The sequence below is a fragment of the Oryzias melastigma genome, linkage group LG19, assembly GCF_002922805.2.
Source record: "Oryzias melastigma strain HK-1 linkage group LG19, ASM292280v2, whole genome shotgun sequence".
Taxonomy (NCBI): domain Eukaryota; kingdom Metazoa; phylum Chordata; class Actinopteri; order Beloniformes; family Adrianichthyidae; genus Oryzias; species Oryzias melastigma.
The window spans coordinates 15,050,891-15,070,008 of record NC_050530.1 but is presented as its reverse complement, the minus strand read 5'-3'; the positions used below and the strand labels follow the sequence as shown (position 1 = coordinate 15,070,008).

The following is a 19,118-nucleotide window of genomic DNA, read 5'->3' as shown; positions in this document are numbered from 1 at the left end:
TGTGCAGATGACACGGGGCCAGGCCAAAAAAGTGATTCCACGCTGGGGAGGTCTGCCAGACAGCGATAGCTCAGACACAGTGACACTGCTGTAAGTGAGAATCCGCCTGCCAAGAGGAGGCAGACCCAAGACCCGAGTTGGGGAGAAAAATAAGTAGGAGTGAAGGAAAATACAAGGAAGAAAGGAAACTGGCAAAGAAGCTGTTGGGACAGGACCAGCATAAAACTCCCGTAATTCAACTTAAGAGGAGAAGGCAGTTTTTAATGTACTTTGTTTCCATCCCCTTTTCTTGGGGAACTGTTAAATCCGGCTTCCTCTGGCGGAGTGAGATGTACTCATCGGAAAAAATCTATGGTGACCCACTTACCTCAGTATATCAATATCCAAGAACAAGGCAACAAACACTCACTCTACTCTCTACCACCTCAGAGGCCCATACTTGAGCTAAAAATAGGCATACGCTTGGTTTCCCGAGACTTTGCAGCTCTCAGATAACAATACTCTAGGTATGCTGCGTGTTGTCCAATATCGATCCAGGAAAGCAAATAAATAAGTCTTCTTAGGTTACCTCTGTTTATACCCCATTCATGCAGCTGGTACTTTCCCCACAGACAAGTAATAAGGTCCTAAATATCTATGCGGCCCAAGGAGAAGGAAAAAATTATAGCCTCTTGGTTTCATCTCCTGGTCCCAGCCCACTACAAGGGCAGAACTAGAAAGTAAGGACTTAAGACCGCACTTCTTTTTAATTTGGCCATAAAGCAAACAACCGTCGGATCATTTCTGATGTCTCTGGCTCATATAAAAACATTTGAAAGTCCATACACATTTGACGTGTGTTCAAGAACTATAAAGTTAGATTTGTTGGAAAAGCATTGTCCATCCGTAGAAAGGTGTTTTACTAGTAACAAGACATCGTTGTGTTTCTAAAAATGTTTTGCATCTATAGAAAAATAATGTCTGTGAAAAAGTTGCCCACCTGTAATAGGACATGTGTGCCTGTAAAACCGTTTCATGACTTTTAAACAAATTGTCCATCTGAAAAAATGCTTTGTATGTGTGTGAAAAGTAATGTGCACAAACATCGATCTACAATAACAAAGCTACAAGTGCAATTCTTTGATTTTTTTTTTCTTTAAATTCTACACATTATCACTCCCAACTCATCATCTATAGTTATATTGTTCAGGTCCCGTGGCAAAGGGACACTACGTCGGACGCTATATCAGATGAGGTATCGGACGCAGAATCGAATGCGAAATTGTACGCGAAACCGGGTTAGGGTACTAGTCCCATCTCAAGGGTTTGGGGACCCCTGATTAGTGTTTGTGGGCCGGTACCAAGTGGAGGTTGGCGACCCCTGATTTAATGGGGTCAAAAAATGGCAAGTTGGGGACACCAAAAATGTCAAAAAGTGACATGGAAGGGGCCCAATTCCGCGTCCGACACTTTGACCGATTCTGCGTCAGATTCCCGCGTCCTGAGGGGTGGGGACCCAAGATTTAACGGGAACCGCCAGCATGCCAAAAATCAGACAGCCATCAAGTCAAAAAAATGACGAGTTGGGGACACCCAAAATGTCAAAAAGTGATACGGATGGGACCTGAATAAATAGTCCCTAAATAGATAGTTGGGTGTGAGAATGTGTTTATTTAAATCAACCATTCAGCAGCCTTTCACTGTCATCCAAACAGTGCTCTGCTTGGACCAGCCAACCATGTACATGATATATTTGCCAGGAGAACAAAACAAAATAAAGATCCAAAAAATAACACGTTTCATTCCGCACCAAGGTAAACACGATGAAATGGTGGGAGCTGTCATCAGAATTTCAGGTACTATACTCTGAGAATCTTCTGCCAATTTTTCTCATCTTCTTCATGTAGAATGATTTTTGTTCTTGTTTTTTTATGAACAGACAAAACGTTTGCAACAAATCTAACCTCATGAAGAATGTGCTAAACGAAGGTTCTTGACCATGAGTTTAGCCCTTAGTGTTCACACTGGACAATCATGGAGGGACTTGTTCTGTTTCTACTGTTTTAATGCATGTCTGCCACCTACAGTTGGCTTTGTGCAAAATGCCAAAGTGGTGCAAATCTTGCTCCAGGGTTTTTCTTTAACAGCTGTATTCCAATATATGAAAGACTTGGTGTCATATAGTTACAGCATGGTACAACTGGCAACTATTAATGTCTTCTTCATGATTAATTTTGATCATGAAAGCACTTTTGAGAGTTAAAATCTATCAAATCAGAGTCCCTGATTGGTAAAAGTTTGACATTGTTTAGCTTGTGTTCAATGGCCACATATTTTGTATGTATAGACCGAAAATAGTTTCTTGTCTTGGCGTAAACGTGATAGTTTTAAACATGGAAGCCCAAAACCACAAATGTACATAGGCTTTTCATTGGAAGTTGCCCAAACTTACTTTGTCGGGGGCTGTGTGAAAGTCGCTTGAGATGGGGGATAGCATGAGCTGAAGACTTTAAGGGTTTCATATAATGTGTATCAAGATGTAAAGAGCATATGAAAGTTATTCTTACATTAATAAAATCTAGGATCTTTTGACAATAGTTTTTGAAAATTCAGAATTAGTCCTACAAGGACAAATGCTTTCATTTTTTGTGTGTTTTTCTAAAGCCTTTAATCTGAAGGACTTGCTACTTGTCTTATACCTCTAACTGAAAGAATAATGACACACGCTAGCTGTAACTTGGGGACTTGTGATGCACTTTTCATATATTTTTTTTCTATTCTCTCTCAGCTCCTAATCAAAGGATCTGATTGATAATTGAAGCACTTCCTTGGCCGTGAGCTTCGTCTCAAAGGAGAAAAATGAAGTCAAAGTCATAAGAATCTCACTAACATAAAAAACAACACTCAGACTTTGATGAAAAATGTTAAAAGGGATAAAAAAAATATGTCAGAGCTTTTAAAACATGGAACAAAAAGCTCTAATACATCTGCTTTTTTTGTAAAGGAATGACACTTTATTCAAACTGTGATATTTTTTTCACCAGCAATCCTAAATAGAAATAGATCAAGCAGCAACATGCATTGGTTCACACAGAACCGACACAGCTGTGCCTGTCTGCACTGGTTAGTTTGTGTGTGACGGTGAGAGCAAGTGTGTCGGAGCAAAAAAAGTCCACACAAGGACTTGGAAATGGCAATGCCGCACAATGCCAACTGGCCCAGTCAGTGAGGAGTCATTACCAGATGGTTTCACACAAGCACACGCGACGCACACCCATGCTGGACTGGTGGCCCCATACCTGAAAACCATCTAATGCGATAAAAGCCAACAAAGACGTACTCGCCACTATGCCCACACAGCGGGGATCTGGTGTATGTGGGCAGATTAGATTAGGAGTAAAGCTAGCACCCTCCCTGTTATTCGTCCATAGCAGACACTCGTGGTTTATCGGAGTGCCGGGGCCGTCGGGCTGGGTGTGATGTGGGTTTGGTGTCGCCTGACAGGCATATCAAAGTACAGCACACACTAGTGCCGCAATTCCTGGCAAGTGATGGAATGGAGCGCTAATCCTTCTGGAGGGCAGGCACAAACGCAGGAGTTGTTTCTTCAGGGCACGGTGCCTGCTGCTAAATCCCTTCTCTACCTCTACCGGCTGTCTGCTGCCGCGGCACCCCGACCCCTGGCCCAGTTCTTCCGGCACTATTGATGAATGAGGGGGCAGCGGTGTGAGTCACGCAAGAGAATTGTGTGTGCTGTGCCGGTGTGTGCGCGGCCCGGACAGCCCATTGTGTGTCGATGTGGGAAGTTGTGCGCGTTTGAGGTAATAGTACACGTCTGAGTGGAGCTCGGCTGCCTGCCCATAGAAGATGGTGAAATATCTGAGGTCTCTGAACAAAAGCAATCGATGTTCTTGATGTGTCGAAACAGAAGCGGTTTGTTTCAACACACTTCTCTCTTTTGACTTGATGAGAAGTTGCTCTCAGCGTTCCTGTTTCATCCATTTCTTGATTTTGATATTTTAGATATAACTCACATGAGCACAAACATAAATGTTTAAGAGCTCCAGCAGCCAAACACGTGAAAGAAACTAGAACTGTTCTTTGCCCACTTTAGTTAGTCTTATGTTCTGTAGAAAAACTGTTTCCAAAGCAATACAAATTCACTGCACCACCATTTAGAATTCTGGGTATTGCGACTAAGTAATACATACCAATTATTAATAAGTGTTTAAGTCTTTAACCCTTTAACAACGGAGACGTCACAGGCGGACCTAAGTAACACACCCTCATTGACATACCGTAATTCTTCGTGAATCGGCTGATTCTGACAGGAAGAAGACATGTTATTGTTGTAGTATGACCTTTTTAAAGTTATAAAAGTGCTGGAAGCTCTGTGATGTCATCAAACGAAAGTAACGTCCGAAATATGAGACACAATTTTTTCATGACTTTCCGTTTGGAGGGCTAAATGAAGGTGAAGAGAAGAGCTAGGATTGGGCCAATGAATCAAACTGATTTTCAACTGCTTAGCGGGAGAAGTGGCTGTTGGGTTGACATGAAACCAGTCAGTGCCGGGAAAAAGGTTAGATTCTAGCAGTCTAGAGAATTCAGTCTAACCACAGAGAATACAAAGAATTGACTATAACTGGTGGGAGTTTCTATAACAGCCTGGTGGGAGTTTCTCAAACTGTCAAAATGTTCCATGATACAGAGTAGACTGACTGGGCCTGGTGGGACTCAGAGTATTTGGGACTTTGACTGGATCCTATACATCCATGGGAGGGGCTTGTGCTTTTTCTTACCAAAGATTGAGACTCTTGTGGTCATTTCTTCAGACTTGCCTTTGGATGGTTAGCTCAAGTTCGTTCAATTTATTAAGGTGAAAAAAAAAAAAAATAAAGACACAATTTTATCTATGCAGGGGAGGTTCTTTAAAAGTAACAGTGAAAATAAAAACAGCAGTAAAATCTCGTTCCATGTTGAACAGCAGCTCATACCTGACATTCTACCTTGTTCTGAAATGATCAGCAAGCATTCTTAGCATAGATATATCAGACTGCAAAGAAAATAAATTGCAAAACCACTTTCAAGAATTTAGATGATTTTCAGCAGCAGAACATAGTATGTTTAGAAGCAATTTACAGTATTTTCGGTCCTATAAGGCGCATTTAAAAACTTTTTTTCCCCTAAAAATAGAAAGTGCATCTTAAAATCTGGATTAATTCTGGTTGTTCCTACTGATTCTGAATAGATTTTGAGAAATATATGGTCCTCTGTCAAAATGTCAGTCTGTTATTTTTACAAGTTCCAAGTTTCATTGTAAATTCGGTAACGTGGCTAAAGTGTAGCAGGTTTTACTTACAATTCACTAGCATGGTTGGGAGTTAGCTTAGTCACAGTGATGTGTGTTACATCATTACATGATTTGATAGCGGTAACATTTTTTTTACAAGTTGCACAGAAGGTTGGGTTTTATTATAAATACGCTAATGTGGCTAACATGTAGCAGTTTTGTACTGTGTGTTTTTTGTGTCACTAGCAAGGTCGGGAGCTAGCATACACACCACAACATTTGTTTTAGCATTATCAGTCTGTTTTTTCAATGTGCTGCAAACAAGGTTTGATGATTTTACAAATACACTAATGTGGCTAACGAGTAGCAGTGTCAAACTGTTTTTTGGGAGCTACAAGTATTGGGAATATGCTAACGGCGGTAACGTCAAGCTTGTTACAAACACCTTCTAGAGTTACTGTGAACGCAGTTAATAAAGTCTGACTGACTGGATTTATCTCTGACTCTTTTGTCTTGTCTAATGTGCCTAATAGCTCTGTGCGCTTTATATATGACACAAATTTAACAAATAGAGCATTTATTGGCATGCCCTTCAGTGCGTAAAATAATGTAACTGTTGAATTTAATCCGTACATAACCTGTTGGTGCCGACAGGCTCCACATTTGGATTATCTGCTAACCTTTTGAGTAAAGAGGACTAAAAAGTGTTTTGCTTAAAGCAGACAGTAAAACAAAGAGACACATGAATGAAATGCTGCTCACAGAGTCTGGACAGAATTGGCTGCAGTCACTTTTGTCCACCTCTAAAGCTCTTGTGATACCCAGATTAACTTAAACCATGCAGTGGCATAGAACTTTCCAATTAAAATGCAGGCGGTACTGTATATGCATGCCAGATGAAAGGCTCCAAATATTAGCACAGGGGTGTGTAAACACAACAAAGCATGGGTCAAGCTTTTGATCTGAGCAGCTGCACGACTGGCCTGAGTGACCACTGACACAAGCATTGCCTCCATATAGATCCACTTGGTGTGATTGTACCGATTTGCGAGCAATTGTCAGCAACTTTTTCAACTAAGAACAATTTCTTCTGTGAGAAGAAAAAAAAAAGATGGAAGTCATTTTGGAGTTAGCCTCTGCCATATGGATACTGTGTTTGCTCTTTGCTTTTCTCAGCAAGCTACCACAGGCTGAGGGAGCATTTGTCTTTAAAGTAACCACAGCGGTAAACTTTATCAAATACATCACAGGCAATAAAAGAACAATAAAACAGCACTGAAGCAGGACATATACTGTACTGCTTGAGGGAACAGTCATATATACTGTATATATTTTTTAAACTGTTGGACTTTGCTTCTTCTGCATGCCCACTAAATTGAGTGATGCTGCCCATGGCTTGAATGAAAGAAATTGCTTGTTTGGCTGCAAATGAAGCAGTTCGTTCAATCTAAACTAGTTTTTGGCTTTACACTGAACTCCAGAGGTCAGGAAAAATCTTAAAGACCAGCGCTGAAGAAAATAATGATGAAAAAAGCTGAGAGCTGACAAACGCTGAAGCTGTTAGCTTGCTTAATATTAGTTAAAAAATCAAATTATATATAAAAAAGCTGACATATTAGCCAAAACGCTAGAGTATTTCTAAGTTATTAGCTAAAATAAAAAATAGCCTAAAATATCTCAGAAAATGCCAAAATAGCCAAAACAGCAAGCATATATCAATAATATTAGCTAAACTCCAAAGTAGCTCCAAAAAAAATCCACTGATTTAAAATTGGCAAAAAGTTAGCATGAAGCAAAAATATTAGATAAACTTCAAAATAGCCACAAAAAAAACTTTAGTAGATGTCAAATTAGCCAAAACAGCTAGCATGTTGCTAAAATATTAGGTAAAAAAAAAAAACAAATTTCCCTGAAAAACCTCCGTAAATGAAAATTTAGTCAAATGTTTAGTTAAATGATAAGTTAATATAAAAATCCACAGTAGACACCAAATTAGCAAAATCTAAAAGTGGTTGAATTGTTAAAAAAAATGGAGGAGTCATGAAGTTCAAACGTTCAAGTATCCATCTGCTAAAAGAGCTAAATATTTTGACAGCTGAATAGGTGAAGGGGTTGAAGATCTACAGACGTCCAAAAAATGTAAAGAAGAAAAATATATCAGTTTTGTGGGAATGCTACACAACATTCATACAAAATGATCAGTGCGACTTTAACAGAGCATAAATGGAGCTTCAAAAAAGGTAACAGAGTCATAAAAGGTTTAAACTGTTGAATAACAAAAAGTTAACCGGAGCAAAAGTAATATTATGTTATAGTAATAGTTTTTTGTACATGTAAACAATAGTTATGGAATCAATCCCTCAAGTAGGAGCAAAATCAATAAGAATTGGTTAAAGGGCTATGAATACTGAGTAACGTTAAATTTTTACAGTTTGATTTGGTTCATATCTGTGTAAAAGCAAACATTTCCTGTCATCTTGAGGTCTTTGACATTCTTCTCTAGTTTTTAATCACAGAGCACAACAGGTTAAGAGTGTGTTTTTGCTCACTCTGCAAATACATAGTGCTTTCCATCCAACGTTGGCAGCACAGCTGTACAACAGCACAAGTACAGGAGCACTTCCAGAATGTTATTAAAAACCAGTAGCCGCAGAACAGCTCGGTTAACGTGTTAATAGAAAGCTATTACGCTGTGACATCACCAGGTGACTGTTTGAACTGCGTTCCAACCTTTGCAGAATGTTTCTGGAGTGTAAGAAGAGGAAATAAAATCATGTGTAAAGGCTGATTGGCTCAGCTAGCTGTCGTCAGGGTGGCAGGGAATCGCTAAGAACTTAAAGGAAGACGTTTAAAAGGTCTGAGAATAGAAACAGCACAAACGATATGAAGAAAAAATAGGACAAAAAGAGGGAAATGCTTTGACTTACCATAGCAAGATGCTAGGTATTACCTTCAAAGCCGTTTGTCTGCAACCACAGTTTCTATGGTACACTCAGTAGCCTTCAATCTAGTACCCATCTGTACTTGTTACTAGTCATGACACACCACGTTACATTATTTTTAGATTTTGCTAATATTTATGCTAATTTACAAGTTATGCTATCATCACTGTATGCCTCATTTATCCATCTTCCATAGATGCCAACTCAAGTGTAATACTAAGTACATACAGGACATGTGACTCAGACATTCTTAATTGAGGTTTTAGCATATGGACTGTCGCTACCCGATGCTAGCACATGTACTCACAGTTGGTGTAGGCCAATATCGAAGTGGAGCAAATTTCATAAATCTCGCTCCAGACTCAATTTTGACATGTGAAAGACTTGCTGTCATAGATTTCTGGCTGAGCACAAACCACAAGTATTAATTTGTTCTCCATGACAAACTTTTAAACGGTTAGCACTGCCATGACTCGTATCTCACTACCCAACTCTAGTACTTGACTAGTCACTGCAGAAGTATAGACTTTTAGACATAGGGGATAAAGATGTGAAAGCCGAGACATAAGCCCAATCCGAATTCTTCCCTTCTCCCTTTTCCTTAATTTACCCTCCAGATGGAGAGCCATGAAAAAATAGTGTCACATATTTCAAGTGTCACTTTCGTTTGATGACGTCACCAGTAATCACCAGTCCGCTAGCTTTAGCACGGAGCTTCCATCGCTTGAATATACATAAAAACTGCTGCTTCATTCTACAACAAGAAGTCATTACTTACATTTAAATGTAAACTTCTGTGGTTCAGAGCGCACCCTCATGAAAAAAAGGGCTTCTCAGCGCGATGCGGGGAAGGCCTTCATACCCCTCCGTTTGGAGGGTGGGATTTAAAAAAATACATTAACTGGACAGACTTGCACTTAAATTTCCCCTTTAAATGCTAGGAAGAAGAGAAGAATTCGGATTGGGTCTTAGACTTTTAACTGGAAGTAGTTCCGAACCCAATGTGAACATAGCATTAGGTTGGAGGGATGTTAGAGCCTATTCCAGCAAGTAAATAGTCAACCGATTGTTGGTCCATCGTAGGGCACTTCCTTTTTCATGAATATAAATTAAAAAAGGACAATGAGTTAACACCATTGCATTCATTGGGATCACAAAAGTAGAGAAGAGAAAAACAAGTTTATAGATAAAGTATATACAGTTTCTAGACTTTCTGGTCAGAAATGAACAAGCACATTCAACAAAGGAACCTTTGCAGACACACTTGCAGAAACCCAACGCAAAAGTGGTTGTACATTAAAGTCTGTCTTTGGCATCGTCTTTTTCTCCTTTTTTCCACAGAAAGACCCGGCCTCTCTCTGAAGACACAAGGACAAACCCATATCCGCATTCGCATGTGGCTCCTGCCAGTAAGACTTTTGCTTCGTCAGTAAACAGTTGACCGTCCTTGTCAGGAAAATGTTTATGTAGCTGGCCATAGGCCTGGTGAAGCTGGCAGGGGGAAGCTGGTTCAATGGATTAGACCACAGATAAAGCAGGAGTGTGATAATAAATAATGACAAAAACCCACCAACGAATAACTGCGCACGAGAACAGGGAGAAAGTGGGATACTCAGAGTCCACACAGGGATCTGAAATCCCTCGCCAAAAGATGGGATGATAGGCATTTGCTCAGGCAGAAATAGCAATATAGTGAAATGCAGACTCCAAGGTCATCAATATGACATTATTTTGAATAAGAATACAGAATATAATAAAGTTTTGGCTTGAAACTTGCATACAAAAGTAGCCACTTTTGGACTGTGCCAGCTTTTCTCATGTCCTAATCTCTTCTTACTTTCTTTTTGTGGCTCCTCTCTGTTATTTAGATAAAAAAGGAGTTACTTAGATTTACATAAATCTATAAACTTTATTGGAAAATACAAGAGGGATTCACAAAAAAGGACAAAAAAATTCAGTCTGAACTTATTGTCTATTCTTTACAAAACAAGTAAAAAGCCATTTCAGCTAAGAACATTCCTTTTTTTGTAACTCTGTAACCATGCTATTAGAGAAATAGGATAATAGGCGGTGAGGCTAATTCACCATCAAAGCACGTGTTACTCTCAACAAAAGCCTGACAGCAGTGGACGTCCAACCATTGCTGTCAATTGGATAATTATTTGCTTCAAATAGACCAATACGTTTTTTTTTAAATGAATACATACACAGAGTGCTGAGTTTAAAGATTGTAATACAAACAAAGCAGATGTAAAACCCGTCTGTCAACTTTATTTTTTAGAAAAAGTTGTTTAAAAACTTTTTTTTTTTCCTGGCAGATTTGCTATATACACATATATATGAATAAATAAATGTCTATGTGTAAAGGTCCCCTATTCTTTGTAAAATGTGTATATATATATTAGGGGCGGAGCTACAGGGGGGCCCCTACTTGGCCCAAACTTTTTGAGTGAATATTAGTGAAATTGTTGACAAAGATGGAAAAAAAACATCTATAAAAACTTTTTTAAGGCTTGCAAGGAAAACAAAAGCAAGAATTTTTAATGCCATTTTGAGCCCCTCAATTTCTTTTCTACGCCCCTGTAGTGTTCATGCTGGCCCCTCTGGGTTTTCACTTGCCACCATTCCAAAGCCTTTTACCCCCCCTCATGCCCCCTCTTGTACACCATTATAGCTACGCCACTAATATACAGTATATACAGAACTATGTTTTTACTTTCATATAGAAATAATGCAGTTATTGCTGCAGTGTTTTTTATTATTAATTTCTAGTTTCAAATTGCATTTCACTTTATATAAGACAAAACTAACTTAAAAGTAATGTTTTAGTAAAATGCAACCACTTGAATAAATATAATAAATTTTGAATATATTGATCTTATCTTAAGAAATATCTCTTATGAAAATGTATTTGTTTTTTTTATCATTATAATACGTTTTTTAAGACAAATTTATTTTGAAAGGTGAGTTCAAACAAGTAAAGTTTGACTGTTGTCGCTCCTAAAATGATTAATTTGAAGGAAACCACATATAAATGTACCAGCTTTAAAAATATAAAAACTCTTTGCTTGTTTTTAGACTTAAAACTTTGAATTACTGAAGCAAAGTATTTAGCAAATTTGGCAAGATTAGTCAAGCAGATTACGTTCTACTTATAAGGGAGAACACCCTGTATTCTATATTTTTTATGTCTTTTGAATATTTTTTTAGTTATCATTTGCCTTTGAACACCTGTTGTGCTATTCAGCAAACATGTCCATTTACTACCTTGGTCCAAATTTAGATTTTTCTCTTGGAGCTTTGATTTGTTGCATCACAGTTTGCTGCCTTGTCACCAACTAAACGTGTTAGACATCAGATCATCATGGCAGATAAAGACAATTACAGTCCACTTTCTTCTAAAGACTTATGACAAACTCCTAAAAACCCAATATTTTCTTCAACGCTGACAGTTCTGTGAACCTGGAGCGCCTAGAAATGTTCAAAACACTCCAAATTAGACATTCTACGCAGCTATCTGTAATCCGTTTTGACCCTTTAATGACCTTCTTCCTTTTACTTCTGCACCTCTTTCAGGTTCAGCGCTCCCTCCCCAGAAAGCTGATCTGTCGGAGTTTTTGTTCCAGGTTGTGGCTGTTGCAAATCCATTACATCAGATAAAAGAAGGGACGGAAATCTGATGCTGCCTCAGATCCCGTTGGGGTTGTCAAAGAAGAGCGGATGAAAAATAGAGGATTACTCCACTCTCGCCTTATTAAGTCACTGCAGATGGAGAGACCGTTGCAGCCATATGTCCCAGCCTCAGTCCCCCCTTTTTTTAAGTTTCCTAATCTGATGAAATACGGTTAGGGGACAAATCCTCAAAAACGATGCCTTGCTCAGACTCGCACACTCATAAGAAAATAAATAAAGCGATATTGCCCCATGTTTATGGTAAGTTTTATACTTACAGCCCAGCATTAAAAGGAAGGAATGATTCTCCCCTTTTTTAAAATGGCTGATGTACCCCAAAGCTTATATTCTTTTAAAGTGGTTTTAATTTCCCTTTTTCATACATATGAGTGACCTTACCACAATTTATGAGTAAAAGTAATTTGCACATCCTGCAAATGATGGAAAACTCAAAGTATTGATGAGAGTTTTGCCCTGTTAGTTTATTTTCCTAAACTAGTCTCACATTTTCTACATTACTACTTTCAAAGCAAACATTTCACCAAGTAGTCTGATTGCCACATTTTCTTTAATATGGGAGACACTGGATTATAGATCATCAGTGAATGGTCTATCTACAAATTGGAAGCCACAAGTTACATTTTCTTTGATTTACCATGGCAGCAAACTATTAAATGAGTATGAGTTCTTGATAACAAGATTCAATAAAAATAACCTAACGAGGATTTTGATCTCAAGGTATAAAAGCGCGATTTGATTCTGTTTAAATAAAATAATATTAATAATAAATGTTTGCCAACTAAATATTAATAACATAAATTTGATTTGGAATTGTTATGCCAGAATTATTTGGTTTTTTTTGTATTAAATTGTTCAATTTAGTTCTCTTTGTTTACTTACTGTATTTTTTTTTTTTTGACAGAGGTGTGTTACCATCTTGAATAAGCCCAGAAGGGTCTCTGTAACACACCATCACATGATTTTACTTTTTTTTTTCAATTATGCTTGTATTTTTTGTCCTTTTTATGTGTGTTAATAAATCAAATCAAATCAACAAAAGACTTGGAGATAAATTAATCCGTCAAGCTTTTCTGCAATCACAGCACCTCTAGAACTTAGGTGCAACATGTTAGCTACGTTAGAAGCATTTGCGTATTCACAATACCTTTAATTCCAAACTTTGTATGCTACACATAAAAAAAAAAAAAAAAAAAAACTCTCGTATGCTGCTAAAGCTAGCATAACTTGGATGGCGCTAACTCCCAGTCCAAAACGCAGACCAATGAGACAGAGGACGTAAAAACATTTTATGGCACAAATGGAACCCCACACGGCCCAGCCTCGGCCAGACTCTGTCTATAGTGGCCCCAAGGTAAACTGAGTTTAGAGAATAAGATAAATCAACAGGCTTACAAAAAATACAAAGATAGAAAACAATGTCCAGTTCATCTCCACAGACTTAATATGTATCAACAGTGAGATAAAAAAGTGTTTGTCAGTCACCAATTCAACAGTGATACACTCCAGCAAAATTCATGAATCTATGATTCTTAAAGACTTTTTTCTGTGTAATGGTGCAGAAACATGTATAAACATGCACAAACAAGTGAGAATTCTGTTTTTCAAAAACCTGTTACTTCTACTTCAAGAAACTTCTATCCTCCACTGGTTTCCTGTATAATTGTATTTTGCCCCACTGCATGCTTCTGCCTATACCAGCTGCCAACAAGTGAGAGGTATTCCCAGCACGGGGACAAAAATCCATGTTGACACTGAGAAACACGAGATGCATACAGTGAAAAAGCCAAAACTGAGGTTCCAATTGGGAGTTGGCCAACTGCGAAGCAACAGGTACCCCACTGTGCCACCCCCTTAACCCTGCTTATTCTTAGCAAACACCACAAGTGATGATTTGAGAAGCAGCAGTCAATGAAACTTCATGTTTTCCTACATCTTACAGAATAAGATGGGACTGTTTTCTACTTTGCAGTTCACTTCAGGGTGGCTTTTTTCCAATTCAGGGATTGGATCCTAGATCCGCTTTATAAAAGTGTGACCTTAGACCAAAATACACCCAGAGACAGTTTGCTAAGTTCAACTTGGAAATGTATTTCTTCCTATGTCCTATACTTACTTTTACAGAGTGTTTTATATCTCAAACAACAAGAGGTGAACTTTTTACTTTGGGTCTTTGATAAAGAGCTTTGAAAATGTCACCGTGATGGAAAATGACACAGACCACATTCAGAGAAATCTTTGAAATGGCTCGACTTTTATCCCACAAAATGTGATATAATTGGCCTTCAAATGTGATAGAACTGCTTGTATTAGGACAGAGCACATGTCATATTTGCTTGCTGAGATCTGACAGAACTGGCAACTTATACTCCATTCTTCTTTAGTGTAAAATTACCTCCACTCAAACTTTTGTGAGGGAGAAACTTTTGGTTTTTTTCTAACCCAGAATGTTGTAAATGGGGTTCCGTTTACACTGTCACTTGTGTTTTCTATATTTACTGAAGTGGGACAGCACCAAAACTCTCAGACTGGGTTCAAATTAGTCTTTATATATATATATATATATATATATATATATATATATATATATTTTTTTTTTTTGATTACACATTAGTCGTCAAATAGATTTTTTATGCCTTTTCTCCACATTCCAGAGTCTTTACCCTCTGAGAGTCACTCCCAACTCCCTTAGATTGTACATTATGAAAGACATATTGATCCTTGTAGAGATATTATTCCACAAAAATATTGACGTGGCCGGTCACACGCTCAGTCATGGCAATTTCATCCTCTTTAGGCTCAAAGAGTCTGACATAAAAAACACAGTGCGACAAATTGAGTTTGTGTTTGAGGCAGGTTTAAAAAGAAAAATAAAAGAGGTCAAGTCCCTTCACCAGGTGGGTTCATGTCCCAGCCAGAGACTTGTCCAACCCACAGTTTGTTCTGTGGTGTCGTTACACAATGATGATAATGGAGGTGACTAAATCTGTAAAACCAACCGGTGGCATCACCACATCAATAGAAATAATTATCCCAATCAACCAACAAACTGATCAACCAACCAGCCAATCAAGCAACCATGAAAGCAAGCAACCAAACAAGCAACCATCAACCAAGTAAGCAACCAACCAATCAACCATGGTAGCAACCAACCAATCAACCAACCAACCAACCACAAAAGTAACCAACCAAGCAAGGAAGGAAACAATCAAGCAACCATGCAACCATCTAACCACATAAGCAACCAACCAATCAACCAACCAACCACAAAAGCAACCAACCACGTAAGCAACCAAACAAGCAACCAACCAGCCAACAACCAAGCAAGCAACCAAGCAGTTGAGTGATCAAAAACTTGTTTTTGTTGTTGTTGCTCTTATTGTTAATAAAGCTTTTCACAATTAAAAATGTGTTTCATCCTCTCAACTGAATTCCTTCTGGGGTCACGGGGTTGCTGGAGCCTATTCCAGCTATTATTGGGCAAATGCACTCTGGATGAGTGCTGCCACAAACCATTATTTTAACAGTCGACTAATCACTGATTATTTTTTCCGATTTGTCGACGAATCGGGTCACACGCAAAGTCGATGTAAACCACACAACTTAACCATCATTAGCTTTAAACTAACTAAAAAATATACGTAAATTTATATATATATATATATATATATATATATATATATATATATATATATATATAGCATCACCTGTGATAATGCTAGGGTGAATAGTGTTAGCTGAATTTGGCCGTTAAAGATGCTAGGGCGTATAGCTGAAGGTGCTGAAATTGATAGCTAAAATCACTGAAGCTGATAGCTGAAAATTGTGAAGCTGATAGCTGAAAACGCTGAAGCTGAGAGCTAGCTAAAATATTAATTAAATGCAAAATTAGCCTAAAATCCCAAATTAACCAAAATAGCTAGCATGTTGCTTAAATATTAGCTAAATTCCAAGTTAGCCTAAAAAACTGGAAAAAAAAACTAAATTAGCCAAAAACTGCTAGCATGCAGCTGAAATATTACCTAAACTTCTACATTAGCCAAGAAAACCTAAATAAAATGCCAAAAAGCTAAGCTGAAAGCCAGATAAAATATTAGTTAAATGCCAAATTAGCCAAAATGGCGTCCATATAACTGAAGTATTAGCTAACTACAAAATAGCCTTGAAAACCTTAATAAATGTCCAAATTGTCCAAAAAAGCTACCATAATGCCATTATTACTTTCAACTTCATTACACTCTGACTCCATATGATATAAAGTAACGACTAATTGACTAATAAATTAGTCACCGGCTATTTTATTCGTCGTTTAGTCATCGATTAGTCGACTAACCGTGGCAGCCCTACTCTGGACAGGTCATAGTCTTTTGCTGAGTATCAAATATGGTTAAGTCCATTCCTCCAAAGGTCAATATGGATCATAAGTGACATGCATACATATTTATACAAGAAAAAAGTCATTTTACTATATTACAAGGAGCTGATGACAAATATCAGAGCAGGGAAGAAAGGGCGATCGTGTGTGTCAGAACTCTGCAGAGAATGCCATGAATGTTTTGGCCTGTTTTGTTCTTGTCTCTGCCAGCGACTAAACTGATGACATCGGATGCACTGTTGGCAGCAGCTACGCAATGAGATGGCACAGGTGAACATTTTCTGCAAAGATCTGTACTTAACAGTTCATTATCTTAACTGGAGATTATGCATAAAACTGAATTATTGTCGGGGTGAGTTATTAGTAAAAAATAAATAAATAAATAAGAGAGAAATAAATGGGCTAGAACGTACCAAAAACACTTGCAGAAATTACAGAAGCTGCAGAAAATCCAAAGATAAATAATGGAAATTTATGTTCAAATTAGAGGGGAAAAAAATAAAAATTGAAACGGTTAAAACATTTCTAATCCATGAGGTAATTAAATTAACAATTTGCCATTTGAAGATAAAGAAAAGACGTCTTTTTGTAATAGGAATCTTGTTTTCTTTATTCCTTACCGCTTTGAAATTTGTTACACATTTCCAAATAAATCTAGATGTTTACCACCATTGACTGTAAATAAGAACAGGACTGTTTGACTCCTCCCCCATGGCGTTCCAAATAGGAAGTATCCAAGATGCCACAATCCCATAGCCAATCCCATTAGTCATTTTTGCTAATCCAAATTTTTTTCTCATGATATTTTTTCTTTAGTGAAACTCTGTCAAGTTACTAACCGACCAATCAGATGCCTGAATGAAAATATCTGGTCTGGGGTTGAACGTTCGAAACGCTTGATTGACGGATTCTCCAAAGCCCGCTGTCAAGTGATCAAGCTCACTTCTGATTGGCAAGAGTGGTTGCCATAGAAACATTGACACAAACCAACTTGAACCAGTTACCTCTTACTGGGGATCTCTGGTTCCAACATGGATAGCAACGTTCATATCATGAAAAAATGGTGACTAAGTTGACTTCATCAACTGTAAGTCAGACATTTTCTATGGATGATGTCAAACTCACTTGGTCCAATTCTCATATACTGTCAAGGAACCACACTGAACATCATAACTTGGAACTTTTTTTTCCTATCTACTTTCCTTCAATTGTCATGTTTGTTTAAATCTTTGTGATTATTCTACTGACCTGTAGAAAATGTTTTTTTTTTTTAATTTTTTATTTTTTTATCCACAGCTTTACAATTAGAAGATGTACGGCATCATTTTTGGAGATGTGGCATCAAATTGAAATTGTCATCAAGACAAACAAGGTCATTAGAGGTCACCCCCCAAAAAAGACAAGAATGTGCTAAAAAAAAAAAAAAAAGAAGGATATTGCGATCAACACAAAGAGGAATTACATTTTCTGCAAGTATTATAAGTTTTCATAGTGGACTTCTCCTTTTCTTCTTTCAGAACTTTTCTCTCCTGCTTGCAGTCGTTTCTTCCATGTTGGAGTTGGCAGACTGCTGAGCTGTCATTCTGTCACACGTTCTATGCTTTTACAGGAATTATCATACTCCCTCAATCAGCTCAGCACCTGCCAGACACGTTTTTAATGTATGAACAAGCCGAGCAGCTGACTCAGGAAATATAAATGTAGTTTGTGACCCCAGTTTGATAAGGATCCTCTCTCTCTTCAAGAATAGTGCTCATAATGCAGATTTACAGTCTTTATTTACAGGTATTTCTTTGACCGTTCTGCCAAAAAAGTTCAGATTAGATCCAAATGTTTTGGCCAGTGAGATAAAAGATTGAATATTTTAGGGTCGAGTGAATGACTGAGAGGTGAATGACATCAAGATGGGAAAGGATAATGAGGAAAAAAAACATACTTCAGAAGGAGCTTTTAAACTGAAGATTACCATATTTTCTGCACTATAGGAAACACTTAAAAGCCTTTTTTTAAAGTGAAACGACAGTACGCCTTAAGTATGGATTCATTCTGGTTGTGCTTACTGATGTCAAAGCGATTTTGAGAGGGACATGGCGCTCTGTCAAAATGTTTGGTTGGGGTTTTTGTGAACATGCTAACACGGTTAGTTTAGCAATGTCTGATTGTTATTTTGTCTTGGTTTTTTAAAATGTTACTGACACTATTGTCAGTAAGCATAGTCACAGCAACGTTTGTTTAGTGGTAGCTGTCTGTCTTTTTATGTGTTGCAAACACGTTTGGGTGTTATTGTCAATACACTAACACAGCTGTTGTTCAAGCTAAATCAATACATTTCTTAATGTGTTTTAAACAAGGTTGGGTATTATCACAAATATGCTAATGCGGCTAATGTTTAGCGATGTTGGGCTTTTTTTTTCTGAAGTTACTGACAAAGTTGAAAGCCATAGCCTAGCCCGGGGGTCGGCAACCTGCGGCTCCGGAGCCGCATGCGGCTCTTCAAGCACTCCCTTGCGGCTCAGTGGCGCTTTATCAAAAATGTTTGAAATAATAAAAAAATGTTGGCAGGAAATATATTGTAGCGACTTGGGTGGGAGCAGAGCCAAGCTGATGGGTGGTAAGTTTGGATCCAGAGATCACTTGTGTCCCATCCGTTGTACGACCCAAGAGATTGGAGGTAGAACCGTACACGCAGGGCATACAATTCATTTGGAATCAACATTTTGACTACCATTCATTTAACAGCACGGAACCATGGAATAGCCGACACTGTGAGGACCCTCACTCATACACACACCACTCTCACTCATGGTGCCGGTAAAACACTCAAGTCCCATAATGCAAC

The 19,118-nt window shown here is 38.0% G+C and overlaps 1 protein-coding gene and 1 long non-coding RNA gene across 6 annotated transcripts in view; one reads left to right on the top strand and one right to left on the bottom strand.

Moving 5' to 3' along the window:
• sdk2b (sidekick cell adhesion molecule 2b) overlaps positions 1-19,118 on the bottom strand; it is a 414,280-nt gene that overhangs the window by 207,221 nt on the left and 187,941 nt on the right. The gene's annotated exons all lie outside the window — the stretch shown is intronic.
• Positions 1,793-13,102, top strand: LOC112154170. Its single transcript, XR_002920611.2, has 3 exons — positions 1,793-1,835; positions 9,556-9,623; positions 11,791-13,102. It is a non-coding gene; the product is annotated as an uncharacterized LOC112154170 (long non-coding RNA).